The sequence below is a fragment of the Aethalodelphis obliquidens genome, unplaced genomic scaffold (assembly GCF_003676395.1).
Source record: "Aethalodelphis obliquidens isolate GAN/ISIS:26980383/991018 unplaced genomic scaffold, ASM367639v1 scaffold2, whole genome shotgun sequence".
NCBI lineage: Eukaryota > Metazoa > Chordata > Mammalia > Artiodactyla > Delphinidae > Aethalodelphis > Aethalodelphis obliquidens.
Window position 1 is genome coordinate 92448145 of NW_020837946.1, and position 14942 is coordinate 92463086.

General features: G+C 44.0%; 1 long non-coding RNA gene across 1 annotated transcript in view; it reads right to left on the minus strand.

The window, feature by feature from the left end:
• Positions 1 to 12335, minus strand: part of LOC113633687 (uncharacterized) — a 98892-nt gene extending 86557 nt beyond the window's left edge. The window contains exon 1 of the long non-coding RNA XR_003438301.1: positions 12300 to 12335. This is a non-coding gene — a long non-coding RNA (uncharacterized LOC113633687). The remainder of the gene's footprint in view (positions 1 to 12299) is intronic.
• Between the last annotated feature and the right edge of the window lie 2607 nt (positions 12336 to 14942).

Sequence of the window (14942 nt, forward strand, 5' to 3'; positions counted from 1 at the left end):
GTAAATTGGAGAGAAGAAGAGAAAAGACAGGAGGAGGTTGTATGGGGACCCAGCTGAAAGATGGTGGTGGCCTGTACAACAGAGTAGCAGAGGGGATGAAGGGATGGATTTTAAATGTTCAGGAAGTAGTATGGCCAGGACCCAGTGATTGACCTGACATGAGTGAGTCATGCATTCAATCATGTTCCTGGTAAAGATTTAAGGCCACCCACTCTGCCAGGGACTGTGGGAGGGACAAAAGGCAGGTAGAACAGGAGGCCAGACATCAGCACAGCTACCCGTGATAGTAATAAGGTAAAAGAAGCTTTTAGCTTATTTATCTGAAACAGTTTTGGAAAAGTAAAAACCATAAGTAAACATTAGCTTAAAACATGCTGGAGTAAATACCAGCAAAATCAAAACACGCTGGAATATAAATGTGATAAGTTGAACAGTGCACACGTAAAACATTAGAACTAGAAAAGGTGGCCAAAATAAAATAAACAGTAAGATTACATCATAAAAAACAGATAATACAATAAATATTATTTTTTAAAAAGACAAAAGTAATATTAGCTAATGGAACATACTAAACAGATTAAATAGTTAAACAAAAATTATTTAGAATGCATAAATTTTGCTAAAAGCGTATTCTAACCAAAGGGTAAAAGGAGAAATAGGGGTTGTGGTATGGACATCAAAACATAGGTGAGCTGCCAGGCCATCTGGTCAACCTCACCTCCCTTCGCCACTGTGAAGAGTACTTGTCATTCCCCAAATCTGCCATATTTTCCTTAAAGGACACTGCTGGCGGGAGGTGAGGATTACATGACACAATCCACAGGAAAAATTCCTGTTTAGACATCTGTCCCTCTCCTCAAAGCTTCCCACTCACAGCAGTTGCCAAAACTCTCTCCTCTCACTGCCCTCCCTGCTGTATTATCCATTCCCCTGCACGCCAGCCTCCTCTGCTCCAGCACCCTTGCTTATGATGGGAGAGCCTCCTTGCCACACCCATCCCCTGGGGAAGGGCTGCCCATCTTGAGCTTCTGAGTGCTCATCTTGCCAGAAGGCTCCCCCTAGACCTGAATGAATGGCATTCTCCACCTTATTACATGCACACACGGGCCAGGCTTCCCCCGAGACTGGGTTCTTGGAGAGACAAGGACCATAGCCCTTCCTAAAGTGCCCTGGGGCCTAGGCATGGGCCTGACACACTGTCAGTGCTCAGTTAACCTGTGTTGAAAGTAAAGAAATGAAAGGAATAATCAGTAATCTCAGATGCACAGGGCTCAATTATTCAACAAAGATGAATTCTACAGCGGAGAGTCTTGGCCCCATGTAGCTTCTTATGGCTTGTCTCTCATTAGAATTCTCTGGGGCTCTTCTCTTTCATGTGGGCATCATCAGCCCTTCCCAAAAGGCGTATAAGGTAACAGCAGAGATGTCACCACACAGGAACCACAACAGGATTGCAAGCATGGAGATAGCAGCACTGCTGCACGACCTCAAGGAGAGATGGCTTCCAGGCTTCGTGGAAGAGGGGCATTTGAGCTAAGGCTCCGAAGATGGTTAAGCTGCATGGATGGAGGGAGAATAAGGCAGGATTTCTGGAAAGGGAACAGGATATGAGCTAACATACACACAGACAATTTCAGCCCTCCACCACAAAGGTTGTCTTTCCCCACCTGCCGTGTCCCTGGCAGGAAGCCAGCCACCAGGTCCTAGAGGCAGCATTTTGTCCAGTGTGGAGGACGTTCCCCAAACTCAACAGTAGGAACTTTGCAGGAGTTGCCATGAGGCAGGGCCACTGATCTTGTAACCAGATCACATCTTTCTTTGGGATGCAGAGACCAGCTACTGGGCTTTCAGCACATCATCCGACACCTGGCTATCACGAGCAGCCCCTGCATTTGCTTTTGGACAGCCCTAAGTGTGAGAAGCCATCGGGCTCTGTTCTCTGAAAAACAGAGCAAGTCCAGCTGCCCCTCCACAAGGCACTCCCTGTGAAGTTTAAATAGACGGCGACAGTTCACAGCATTAGACTCCTTAGCAAGAATTTGCCTAACCTCTTATACAAGCCAATTTTCAGCTCTCACAGCCATGTGGATTACAGAAATCATGATACATACTTATTTCTACTAGGACAGTTGCTGGCTTTTTATTTTTTCAGCTCCAGAGAGAGCAGGAATCGTCTTTGTCTAGACCTTAGAGAAGCCTTGAGGGGAGGTTCACCAGATATACAGCTCTTGCATTCACCTGGAAGAAGAGGCAAGCCTGCAATTCTGTCCGTTCCAACTGAGATGCCAATACCACAGATATCAGACAGCAGTGTGAGCACAGAACAGGCTTGCTAAGGACTGAATGTTTAAGTCCCCTCAAATTCATGTATGTTGAAATCCTAACCCACAACATGATGGTGTTTGAAGGTGGGGTCTTTGGGAGGTGATTAGGTCATGAAGGCACAGACCTCACAAATGGGATTAGTGCCCTCGTAAAAGAGACCCCAGAGAGTTCCCATCTCCCCCTGCCATGTGAGGACACAGAGAGAACCACCATCTGTAAACCAGAAGGCAGGTCCTCACCAGACACCAAATCTGTCAGCACCTTGATTGTGGGACTTCCCATCCATCGTAAGTGTGAGACATAAATCTGTGTTGTTTACATGCCCCCCACTCAATGGCATTCTGTGATAGCAGCCCGGACTAAGACAAACCTCCAATGCAGAATTTATAGGAAATGGTTAGGAACTAGTTTCCTAACTCTTGAGTCCCTCCCCCAGAGGCCTTTATCTGCTTTGGGAATATAAAATTTTAAGAGAGTGGATGAAGGGGGAATTTGTGAATCGACTGCTTTGAAGAGAATTTTTGAGATGCTGTGAGTCCCACCCTACACTGCCATGTAAGGGGAAGGATGTGCTTTCTGTCACCTCAAGCCTAGGGAGGGGGCGGCCATTGAGCCATTGAAGGAGTATGGAGATGGTCCCCATACTTAAGGGACATTGTACACTGTAGAGAAATCTAGTCAGCACATGGCAGTAGGAGAAGGGCGTACAGCTGGGACGGGCCTGAACCCTCAGGGTTTACAGGAATGAGATGCAGACCATGAAAGAAAGCCAGCCTGGGTCCATTTTAAAACCTGCCAAAAGTCCTCCTGGGGGTGGGGCGTGAGGCCTCCAGCAGTGAGACAGTGTGTGGACAACATCAGAAAACCAGGATGAGAGCAGCAAGGAAGGGGGGAATTGCACAGTCTGCACCTAGAGAGCTGCAGGGGGATTCCCAGGCAGAGGCATTTCCAAGCAGCCCACCAGCGCATCAAAGAAAGAGTCAGCTAAAAATATCTGCCAGGCCTGGGCGTGTGGAGCAAATGGCAGTTCAAGGAAGAGCTCTCCTGTCCCTCCTTCCCCCCACCCCCTCCACCCAGTGGTCAGTAATAGCAGTTATAGGGGCAGACAGAAGGATATGCATCTGCTCTACCAAGGGGTCAGCCACAGTGAGGGCCCAGCTGCAGGAAGCCCACAATCACATCAATTAAATTCAGAGATTTGATTATTGCTGGGGTCTGGATATTCTAATTTCTGAAATTTGTTTGCAACTAACATAACCATTGGATGGTCTGCTGCCTAAGAGAGAACAGAAGAGCCATGGACCTGCCCAAATTTTTATCACAGGCAAGGGAAATTCATCCCTCAGTCCACCCAGTAAAACTTAAAGGGGCAATGAGAGGTCAAAATGAAGCTACATTGGATTATATCCCAAAGTCAGGTTTGTTCCATGTAATAAAAGCCGTGTATCATTGCTGCTATCGACAGAGCAACAAAGCTTTAATTCTACAAAGCTTTCTTTAGGTGATATACCTTTGGAGCCATAAATTTCATTGTCTATGTGGTAGATACCGCAGTTCAATCCACCCAACACCAACGTTAGGCCTCTCACTCTTGCCTGCTGTACAGGGAAGGTAAAAAAGCCAAGTGTTCATTTTCACAGCCTCACCTGGAGCTTGGAACGGTCACGTGACAGAGTTCTGACCCATGAAACACATCCAAATGTCTGCAAGTGCTGCCTTTCCCCTTCTGCCTCACTCCTGCAGTAAACTCAGCTGATGCGGCTACAACTGCAGCCACCGCCTTCAATTCGTGAGCAAACGGCCAAGGGAATTGCAGAGAATCCAGCACTACGTCACGAGCCCCAGAACCTGCCAAATACCTGCTCTCTACAGATCTCTTGCGAGAGACAAATAAATGTCTATTTGTTTAAGACATTTTCAGTTGGGTTTTCTGTCCCTTAAAGCCAAATGTAACCCTAACCTGAAGGACACGCACGTACACAGGCACACATGTACCCACAACACATACATGCACGCCAAAAACAAGTAGTGGGAGATACATCAAAATGTACAATGGTAGGGCTTCCCTGGTGGCGCAGTGGTTGAGAGTCCGCCTGCCGATACAGGGCACACAGGTTCGTGCCCCGGTCTGGGAAGATCCCACGTGCCGCGGAGCGGCTGGGCCCGTGCGCCATGGCCGCTGAGCCTGCGCGTCCGGAGCCTGTGCTCCGCAACGGGAGAGGCCACAACAGTGAGAGGCCCGTGTACCGCAAAAAAAAAAAAAGTTTACAATGGTAGGATTTTATATCATTCTTTTCTTCCTTTTTTCCTGTTGATATTTAAAATTTTTTCTACAGTGCTTTTGTATTGCTTTTGTGAGAAGACAAAAACTTTATAAAAACTACTTTTTGATAGTGAAGCCCTGACTGTGATCACTGAAATGTAGACATGTTTCACGGTCCTTAAAGAGCTTTGTCTATGTTTTTTGTTCTATGGCTGGCTCAGCACACAGCTACGCTCAACCACTTCTATGAAGATGGACCCCAAGAGAGACCAGCTAAAATTCTACTAAGATAAACTGAGCATGAAGTGAGAAGGGCCAGGTTTACCAGAGAGAAAAGCACAAATATTTATCATATCTTGTGTAAAATCTGCAAGGCCTAGAGATTAACAGGTATTATGGGAGAATGGAGAGAACAATCAAGGATGGCTGAGTTTTGGGGCCCCAGATACTAAGCGGCAACTGACAGAACTAGGAAAGTTGCGAAGGAGAGCCAATTTGGGGGTGGCTAGAACTCATGATCTCAGATTTGGACATGAGGAGCTTAAGGTTGATGAAGGGACCTCCCAGGGGAACAATCCAATAGCCTGATGACAGTTGTTCACCCAGTAAGCCCTTACTGAACACTTAATTTGTGTGTAGAATTACGTACTAATCCATGCTAATCACTAGGCTACATACAGAGAAAAATAAGCTACGGTACCTGCTGAACTCAAAAGCTTGCAGTCTGGAGAGAGTCAGAATATAAGCACCAACTCTACAGCAGAACCTAAAGCAGAGCTATAAATTACAGTAAGGAAGAACAGTTAATTCTGACTAGATATCAACAAAGATTTCATAAAGATGGTGGAACTTGAACTGAGGCTTAAAGGATAAAAAAATATTTCAAGAGACAGATGAGGCAGGGAGAAGATTTTCAAGATGAAGAAATCATACGAGCCAAGGCATAGAGATGTGAAAAGGTACACATGCTCTAGCTGATGACAGCAGAGTCTGATGGAAGATGGGGCAGGGCCAGCTGGGGGAATGATAGAATTGCCAAGCTGAGGAATCCAAACTCTAGCCAATGGGGAGCCACTGATAAGACTCTAAGAGGGTAGAAGTATGGTCTTACCTATAGTTGGGAAAGATAAGCCTGGTTGTGGAGGCCAACTTAAGAGGCAAGGTATTAGAGGTGGAAAAACCAGTTATGAAGCTACTATAACCATGCAGGCAAGTTATATACACATATGTTTTCTTTTTCTTTATCCATTCATGTGTCAACACACACATGGGTGATTTCCATGTGTTGGCTATTGTGAATAACGCAATGAACCTGGGAAAGCAGATATCTCTTCAAGATATTAATTTCATTTCCTTTGGATAAATACCCAGAAGTGGGATCAATGAATCCTGTGGCAGTTCTATTTTTAATTTTTTGAGGACCCTCCATACTGTTTTCCATAGGGGTTCCACCAATTTATATTCTCACCAACAGTGCACCAGGGTTCTTTTCTCAAAAATACTTGCCAGCATTTATCTCCTATCTTTTTGATAATAGCCATTCTAACAGGTGTGAGGTGATTTCGCATTGTGGTTTTGATTTGTGTATCCCTGATAATTAGTGATGCTGAGCATCTTTTCATGTAGCTCTTGGCCATTTGGATGCCTTCTCTGGAAAAATGTCTGTTCAGGTCCTCTGCCCATTTTTTACTGGGTTATTTGGTTTTTTGCTATTGAGTTGCAAGAGTTTCTTTATATATGTTATATTGACCCCTTATAAGATACAGATATTCCTCAAGTTATGATGGGGTTACATCTTGATAAACCCATCATAAACTGAAAATATCATAAGTCTAAAATGCATTTAAAACACCTGCCCTACCAAACATCATAGCTTAGTCTAGCCTATATTAAACACACTCAGAACACTTACATTAGCCTACAGTTGAGCAAAATCATCTAACATAAAGCCTAATTTATAATACACTGTTGAATATCTCATGTACTTTATTGAATACTGTACTGACAATGAAAAACAGAATGATTGTATGGGTACAGAATGGTTGTAAGTATAACAGTTGTTTACCCTTGTGATCACATGGCTGACTAGGAGCTGTGGCTCGCTGAGGCTCGAGCCTCTTGATGAATTGACCCCTTCCTTTATCTTTATCTATAATTACCATCTTCTTTTCTTGTTAGCTTTTGATCTAAAGTCTATTTTGTCTGATATAAGTATAGCCACCTCTTCTCCTTTTTGGTTTCTATTTGCATGGAATATCTTTTTCCATCCTTTCCCTTTCAGCCTATGTGTGTCCTTGAAGCTAAAGTGAGTGTCCTGTAAGCAGCATACAGTTGAGTCCTGATTTTTATCCATTCAGCCACTCTATTTCTTTTTATTAGAGAATTTAATCCATTTACTTTTAAAGTAATTATTGATAGGTAAGTACTTACTATTGCCATCTTGTTAATTATGTTCTGGCTGTTTTATAGCTCCTTTCTTCCTCTCTTGCTTTCTTTCTTTATGAATTGATGATTTTCCATAGTGGCATACTTTGATTCCCTTGTCTTTATTTTGTGTGTATCTACTACAGGTTTTTCTTTTGTGGTTACCCTGAGGCTTATTTGAAACATTTTATAGATATTACAGTCTATTTTAAGCTGATAAAACTTAACTTCAATTATAATAAAAATAAAACCTCACCCTTTCACTAACCCCCAACATTATTTTGGGGGTCACAATTTATGTTTTTGTTGTCACAATTTACATCTTTTTATATTGTGTATCCATGAACGATTTCGTAGCTATAGCTATTTTTAATAATTTTAATTTTTTTATATATTTTTGTTGTCACAATTTACATCTTTTTATATTGTGTATCCATGAACAATTTCGTAGCTATAGCTATTTTTAATAATTTTGTCCTTTAAGCTTATACAAGAGTTAAGCAGTAACACACCATCTTATGACAGTATTAGAGTATTTTAAATCTGACTATATATTTATCACTTTAGAGTACTTTAAATCTGATCTTATATTTACCAGTATGTTGTATATTTTCATAAGTTTTTATGTTACTAATTGGCATGTTTTTGTTTCAGTTTGAAGAACTCTTTTCAGCATTTCTTGTGAGGTAGATATTATATAATGGTGATGTACTCCCTCAGTTTTTGTTGTTTGGCAAAGTCTTTATCTTGCCTTCATTTCTGATGGACAACTTTGCTGGATAAAGTATTTCAGTTGGCAGTTTTCTTATTTCAGTACTTTGAATAGATCATCCCACTCTCTCCTAGTCTGCAAGGTTTCTGCTGGGAAATTCACGGATATCTTTATGGGGTTTCCTTTGTATGAGAGAAATATTTTTTCTATTGCTGATTTTAAAATTCACTCTTTGTCTTTGATTTTAGACAGTTTTACTATAATGTGTCTTAGAGAAAGATCATTTTGGATTGAAATTCTGGGATAACATATTAGCTTTATGAATTTGGATGTACATATCTCTTCCCAAGTTTGCTATGTTCTCAGCCATTATTTCTTTAAGTAAGCTTTTTGCCCCTTTCTCACTCTCCTCCCCTTTGGGACCCCAAAGATGCTTAGATTGTTTCTCTTAATGGCGTCTCATAAATTCTGTAGCCTTCTTTTTTTCACTCTTGTTTCTTTTAGCTCCTCTGACTGGATAATTTCAAATGCTCTGTCTTCAAGTTCACTGATGTTTTTCCTCTGCTTGGTCCAGTCTTCTGTTAAAGATTTCTACTGAATTCTTCAATAGATAGTTCAATTCTATTGAACTATCATTGTATTCTTCAGCTCCAGATTTCTGTTTGGTTCTTTTTTGTTTTCTAGCTCTTTGTTGAACGTCTCATTTTGTCCTTGCATTGTTTTCCTGATTTCATTAAATTGTTCACCTGTGTTCTCAAAGAGCATCTTTGGAACAATTATTTTGATAACTTTGTTGGGCTATTCCTGGATCTCCATTCTTTGAGGTCAATGACTGGCGGTTTACCATATTCCTTTGGTGGAGATGTGTCTCCCTGATTCTTCACAGTCTGGTGTAGCTGTCTGCACATCTGAAATAATCCAGAAAAATTCCAGCCTTTATGGACTGACTTCAGTAAGGAAAGCACTTCATCTGCAGATGGGGACACACTGGAGTGTGCTGTGATCCTAGGTAAAGTGGTGCAGGGCATCAAGTGGTGGGCCACGTGGCATCTCCAGACACAGAAGGGCATGATGTCTCAGTGGCTCAGCCACTGAGGTCCACAACATTTACAACTGTGTGGTGTCTGGTGAGCTCTGTGGTGGTCCACAGTGGCTGCAAGGGCTGTTGGGGTCCTCAGCAGCACCTCCAGGTCCAGCAGCTGGGGACCAGGGCCGGCAGCAGCAGTGGCTAGAGCAGGTGGTGTGCATACCCTCAGCTGCAGGACCCAGCTGCAGGTGCCAGTGTAATGTCAGGAGCTGATGCACACACACACAGTGGCAAGGGCCTTGGCCAGCAGCAAGGACCAGGGCCAACTGCGTGTGCACTAGCAGCTGCAGGGGCCCTGACTGTCAGTGTGCACTCCTGTGGCTGCAGGGTCTCACCACAGGCACAAGCACAGCCATGGAGGCTGGTAATGAGAGTCAGGCCAGCAGGGTACACGTGCACAGCTGAAGGGGCTAGCGGCGGGTGAACCCCATGGTGCAGGCCAGTGACAGGAGACAGGGCTGGATCTGGGCCCACAGCAGCTGTGGGACCCTTGGCTGCCAACGTGCACTTTCGTGGCTGCAGGGTCTCGCCACAGATGCACACAGCAGTGGAGGCCAGCAATGGGAGTCAGGCCAGTGGTGTGCAAGCACACATTGGAGAAGCCAGCACCAAGCACACACACGTCAGTGAGGTCAGCCACGGGGACCTAGGCTGTTGTCTCGCATGTGTGCAACACAGAGGCTGGGACTAGCTGCCAGTGCAGGTCCCAGGCACCAGAGGCGACCAGGGGATGGGGGAGAGGTAATGAACAGCGAGGGACTCAGGCTAGTGAATGCCAATACCTGTGGGGTGAAAACCAGTGACATCTGCAGGGGGCGTGCTGGCTTCTTCAGTGGTGAAAGCCGTCGGGGTCCTCCGCAGAGCGAGTCACTGGGAACCACAGTCACTCCTGCTGTGTGGCCGATATTGGCAGCCACGGTTCTTCTTCCTTGCCCCCAGCCATCTTTATACATCTCAGCTTTGCCAGTTTCTGGGTGGAGTGAAATCGAGGTCCGTCCTTTGTGTAGTATCCTGACATCTGGTCACTCATCCCACTCTCCCTTTCCTGGCAAGGGGAACTCTTTCTAGAAGGGGAGCAGGGCCAGCCTGGGGGATGGTATGATGCAGGCAAAATGAAACTATTGTTCCTTCACTTTTTCTGTGGTTATTCTCTGGGTTTTTTTGCTCTACTATATTGCTGGAGTTTCTTACGTGGACTCCAGAGCTCTCCCAAGCTGTTTCTGTTCTTGGATAGCTGTCTAATTATTGATCTTTTTGAGGGATGTTGGCTGGGGTCTTCTATTCTGCCATCTTGCCACCTCCCTACCACAGGCTTTTTGAAGGAAAGTATCATATGTTATCCCAGGCCCTGTTACCTAGTGGGTATTCAGTAAATTAACAAATACAGAAACAAGGGAATCAGTCGATGGACATAGAAGTTCCTACCAAGATTTCTTAAGGCAATAAAAAAGAAGAGCAAAGAAATCACAAAGAAAACCCTCTCTTCCTAATCAGGCCTCAGGTCAACCCAACTGTTTCCCCTGTTTATCTAAATCCTTCCTTTTTCAACTGGTCGCTCTGGGAAAAAATTAACACAGCTTTTGCGCCCTTCTTATTGCTTCACCAACTCTCCCTGGGACTCAGTGGCCTGCAGAGCTCTTTACTAACAAATTAGTCCCAGTGTGCCCATGAGAGAAGTCTCCGTTCTCAGACTAGCAGATGGATGGGTTTTCCAATTTGACAGACTGACCAAACCCACACTCCACTGCTCAAGCAGGCATCTGTTGCACCGAAGCCCCGGGAGAACCACGAGCCCTTCTATGTGTTTGACCAACGATTTCAGCACTTTTATCTTATTTCAAAAGCCAAACTGAATCTTCCATAGCAAAGAGCTCCAGATTGGGTGGATTTATGCTCATCAGCATGTGGAGATCCAGGAGCTCACTGTGACACAGAAGGTCATTTGTTTAGTAAAACCACAAAAGCATAAAAGAAAAGAGAAACCGATGAGCCACACGGCAACAAAGTACATAAAGCAGCAGGAACCACACACACACCAATCCCATTAAGAAAACAGGAGGTCATTAAAGGGAAAAAATAAACAGCTTTAATGCTTCCATGTGGAATGGGTGCAGTTTCTCCGAGTCATTGTTTATGAAAATAAATTTACTTCTTTCCAGCAAGATATGTTAAATATATGTGTGTGGGGATAGGGGGTCTGGGCCTCTTTCTCAGTTGTTTAGACTTTCGTATTAATTAAGTCCAGATCAGTAGTTTAATTCTCACATGGCCTGCTTAGTTTCACTGAGGATAACTCAATGCATCACTCCAGATCACTTTGCTGCCCGAGGTCAGCCTTCGCTCTAAGCCAGCACCGACCATAGGCATCATGGGTGGACAAGCGATCCTTCTCCAGTTTGGAAAAGCATCAAAACCTTTATGCTTTAAATTGCTGAGTCATCATGCATCAATGTCACTTTTTTGTTTATGCCATACTATGGGCTGAATTGTATCCTTCCTATAATTCATATGTTGAAGCCCTAATGCCCAGTACCTCAGAATGTGACTGCATTTGGAGATAGGGTCTTTTTTTTTGGCCACGCCACACAGCTTGCGGGATCTTAGTTCCCCGTCCAGGGATTGAACGCAGGCCCCCCTGCAATGGAAATGCAGAGTCCTAACCACTGATAGGGTCTTTAAGAGCTAGTTAAGTTAAAAGTGGGGTAGGCCCTAATCCAACATAATTAGTGTCCTTCTAAGAAGAGGAAAGTTGGACACAGACACAGTCAGAGGGGAGACAATGTTAAGACACAGGGAGAAGATGGCCATCCACAAGCCAAGGAGAGAGGCCCCAGAAGGAACCAAATCTGCCAACAGTCTCAGACTTCTAGCCTCCAGGACTTTAAGACAATAAATTTCTGTTGTTTAAGCCATCCTGTGATACTTTATTTTTGCAGCCCTAGCACACTAGTACATGTCACATTTCCTTTAATTACCTTTGCAACCCCAATAGAATGCAAGCTCCAGGGAGGCACGAATTTTTCAAAGCCTGGATCACTGCTGTATTCCCAGTGTCTAAAATGATGCCTGGCGTAGAACTGGCACTCAATAAATATTTGTTAGAAAAAAGAGAAAGAATGAAGACTTAGATGACATCAGTCTAAAATACCATTTCTGAACTACATTTTCCCTCCCTCTTACTCTGGTCAAGCTAAATTCTGGTTATATTGTTTAAAAAAAGATTTGGAGAATCCGAACAACCAATAAATATAATGTACCATATTCAATTTTGCCCAGGAGATATACAGTCTAATCAGATGTGCACACATTTTCTGAACCTCCTTTCTCTTGGCTCTACACTGCTGGTGATAGATTCTGCCTTGTCAGACACAGCAAAAACCATCCTCTTTGTTCAGTTGTGCTGTGGCAAATCCACAGTATGAAGAGTCACCTCCAACCTCAAAGACTAGTGACTGTACAGGAGCCAAGGGGTCCTGTCTCACACTCACCCAAAATGCCAGCCTGGCCATCAGTCAAGGGAGCTTTTCATCAATGGCCACCTCCATCACTGCCTCTGACCAAAAGCATCTTCCTCTTCAAGTTAACAAGTACTTATTCAGCACCTACTCAGTGTTTAGCAATATACACAGCAAAAGGAAGTGGAAGAAATGGATGTCAAAAGCATGAGCCCAACCGTCAAGTTTAACGACATGGCAGGAAGCCGAGGCTGAGATGCAAGAAATCAAGAAAGCACATGGCCTGGAGACGGTAGGGAACCTGGATTAGACTTAGGAGACCTGCTGACCGTGGGCAAGTCCTCTCCCCTCTGCAGCCTAAGCTCTCTCATCTGCAAAACTGGGAGGGCAAGCAAGGCCTTCTGGAAGGTCTCTTCCAGTCTATAGGGCTGCGGATTCGTGATCATTCAGGCAGGCTGCCTTGCTTGGTTGCAAAGACAAGCAAGTTACCTCCAGGGAGGTGGTGGGTGAAGATAGTTATTGTCAGATACACAGGGGCTGGACATGAACATGGGAACCCCAGGAACAAGCAACGTGGGGTTGGTCTCTTGATCTCTCCCTCCATGGTTCTGATTCTCTCTGTGATTCACACAGTTCTTTTCTCTCTGCCAACATATTCAAATCTCCTGCTCCATCATAATCTCATTTTACACTTGGCTTTGGCCGTGACTCTGTCCTGACCCTCTGCCTCAGTAAATCACTGGTAAATCTTCCCCATGTTTAGTAGTTCCTGAGGAAGAACATCTGATTGTCCTCGAACATCTTTTTATACCAGACTGTAATCATAATCCAGCCCTGGGACACCGATGAGGCTAAGGCCCAGGCACCTTGGCACTAAGCCTGGCAGGTGAGGCAGCAGAGGCAATGGCTGGGCAGCTTCCCTTGGAAGAGGGGATGGTGGGTAAGGATTTGAGGGTCAGAGGTCGAAAGACAGGTAGAGTCCACAGGTGCTTAACACAGTGCGTCACCTGGAATGCAGGTTGGATTACCCCATAAATGATGGTACTTTATCTTCTACACCTTCCCTCTCAGCATCTATAATTAGACTGTACCGAGAGGTGTGTGGGTCCTTACCCTCTGAATCAAACCTTCTGGAGACGGGGAAAGAAATAACAGTCAGTCTCGCAGCCATAAATAATCCCAGGGCTATCCCACTGATGGGACAGGCCTCTATACACAGTGAGGACTGGGACAGGACAGAAAGACCCCTTGATGACAAATGACCTGGACCACTTGTGTGACCTCGAGAAAAGTCACTTAACCTTTTGGACCTTGATTTCTCACTTGTAATATGAGAATAAGATTCTTCCCACATCCTTTATTGAATTATAATGAGCAACAAAGGAGTAAACAGATTTTTTATGGCTTATAAAAGCATAAAGTCCTATGTACATTTAAATTAAAGAAATTAACAATAACTCTAATTAAATAAGAAAATAGTCTATATTTAGGCATAGAAAAAAAATAAAGACAAGAAGGAAATACACCAAAATGGTCAGTTATCTCCAGTAGATAATGGTAGTTATTTCTAGATGGTAAGATACAGGTGATTTTCATTTCTTCATACTTTTATCCCATATTTTTCAAATTTTCTACAATAAAAGTGTGATAAGCAGAAAAATCTTCTTTAAAAAATGTGTGGGTCAGTGAGATCTCTCTACCTTCCTTGGCGACACTAGCTGCCTTCTGAACGTTTTATCGTTCTGTTCCTAAGCATTTCACTTAGAGGCTGGGCAAAGAAAATAAAAGAAGGTCAACTTCAAATCGGTCAATTTCTGTGGCGTGTTTGCGCCCCTTTAAAAGGCTTCGCTGGAAAGAGAAGGCTGAAACCTCACAGCTGAAATGAGGCTTAGCCAGCGGGTTTGCATTTCAACTGTTCAGGCTGCCCTTGCTCCCTGCTACTAAGATTTCACTCTGCCAAGCTGTTTCATCTCATTTGGGGAATCCACATTATGTTCTCATGAAAATTACTTAAAAGAAAACAAAGTTTTCAGATCCTCAAGTAAGGAAGGACGATGTGTAAGTTTCGCACCTATGTGATTTATAAAGGGATATTGCATAATCGGACCCAACCCATCAGCAATGGGCATCTGACTGTCCTGGTAACAAAAACACACACTTTCATCGCTGAACTAAACATTTCTTGAGTCCCCACCATATGCCAGACTCTGTGCTACACAGAATATTATGGTGACAAAGACAGGCCCAGTGATCCAGCACCTAACACGGTGCCTGGACAGACAGGAGCTCCGGATCAACAGTCATCAACAGTCATTGAATATATGAGCATCTCTGCCCCTCTGGCTGTCCTCTTGCCCACAGACGTGGGCAGGGCTGTCTCCAAAGAGAATGAGAACACAGAGTCACACTGAGGAAAAGGGGCAAGTAACCAGGGGTGAGTCAACTTCATGCCCTTTTCACCAACTCTACTACTTCCAAAATGGAGAGAAGGGGACATTATTCATCCCTTTGGAATCAAATTAAAATCAGAGATAAAGGAGACACAGGAATGTCTCAAAAGCTAAAGTGTGTACCAAAGATAGGATATTAGATGGTACTAGGGAATCACAATTTTTTTGGAGTGACAATGTTATTGTGCTTATGTTTTGTTTTCAGGTTCTCAATGTATTCTGAAGC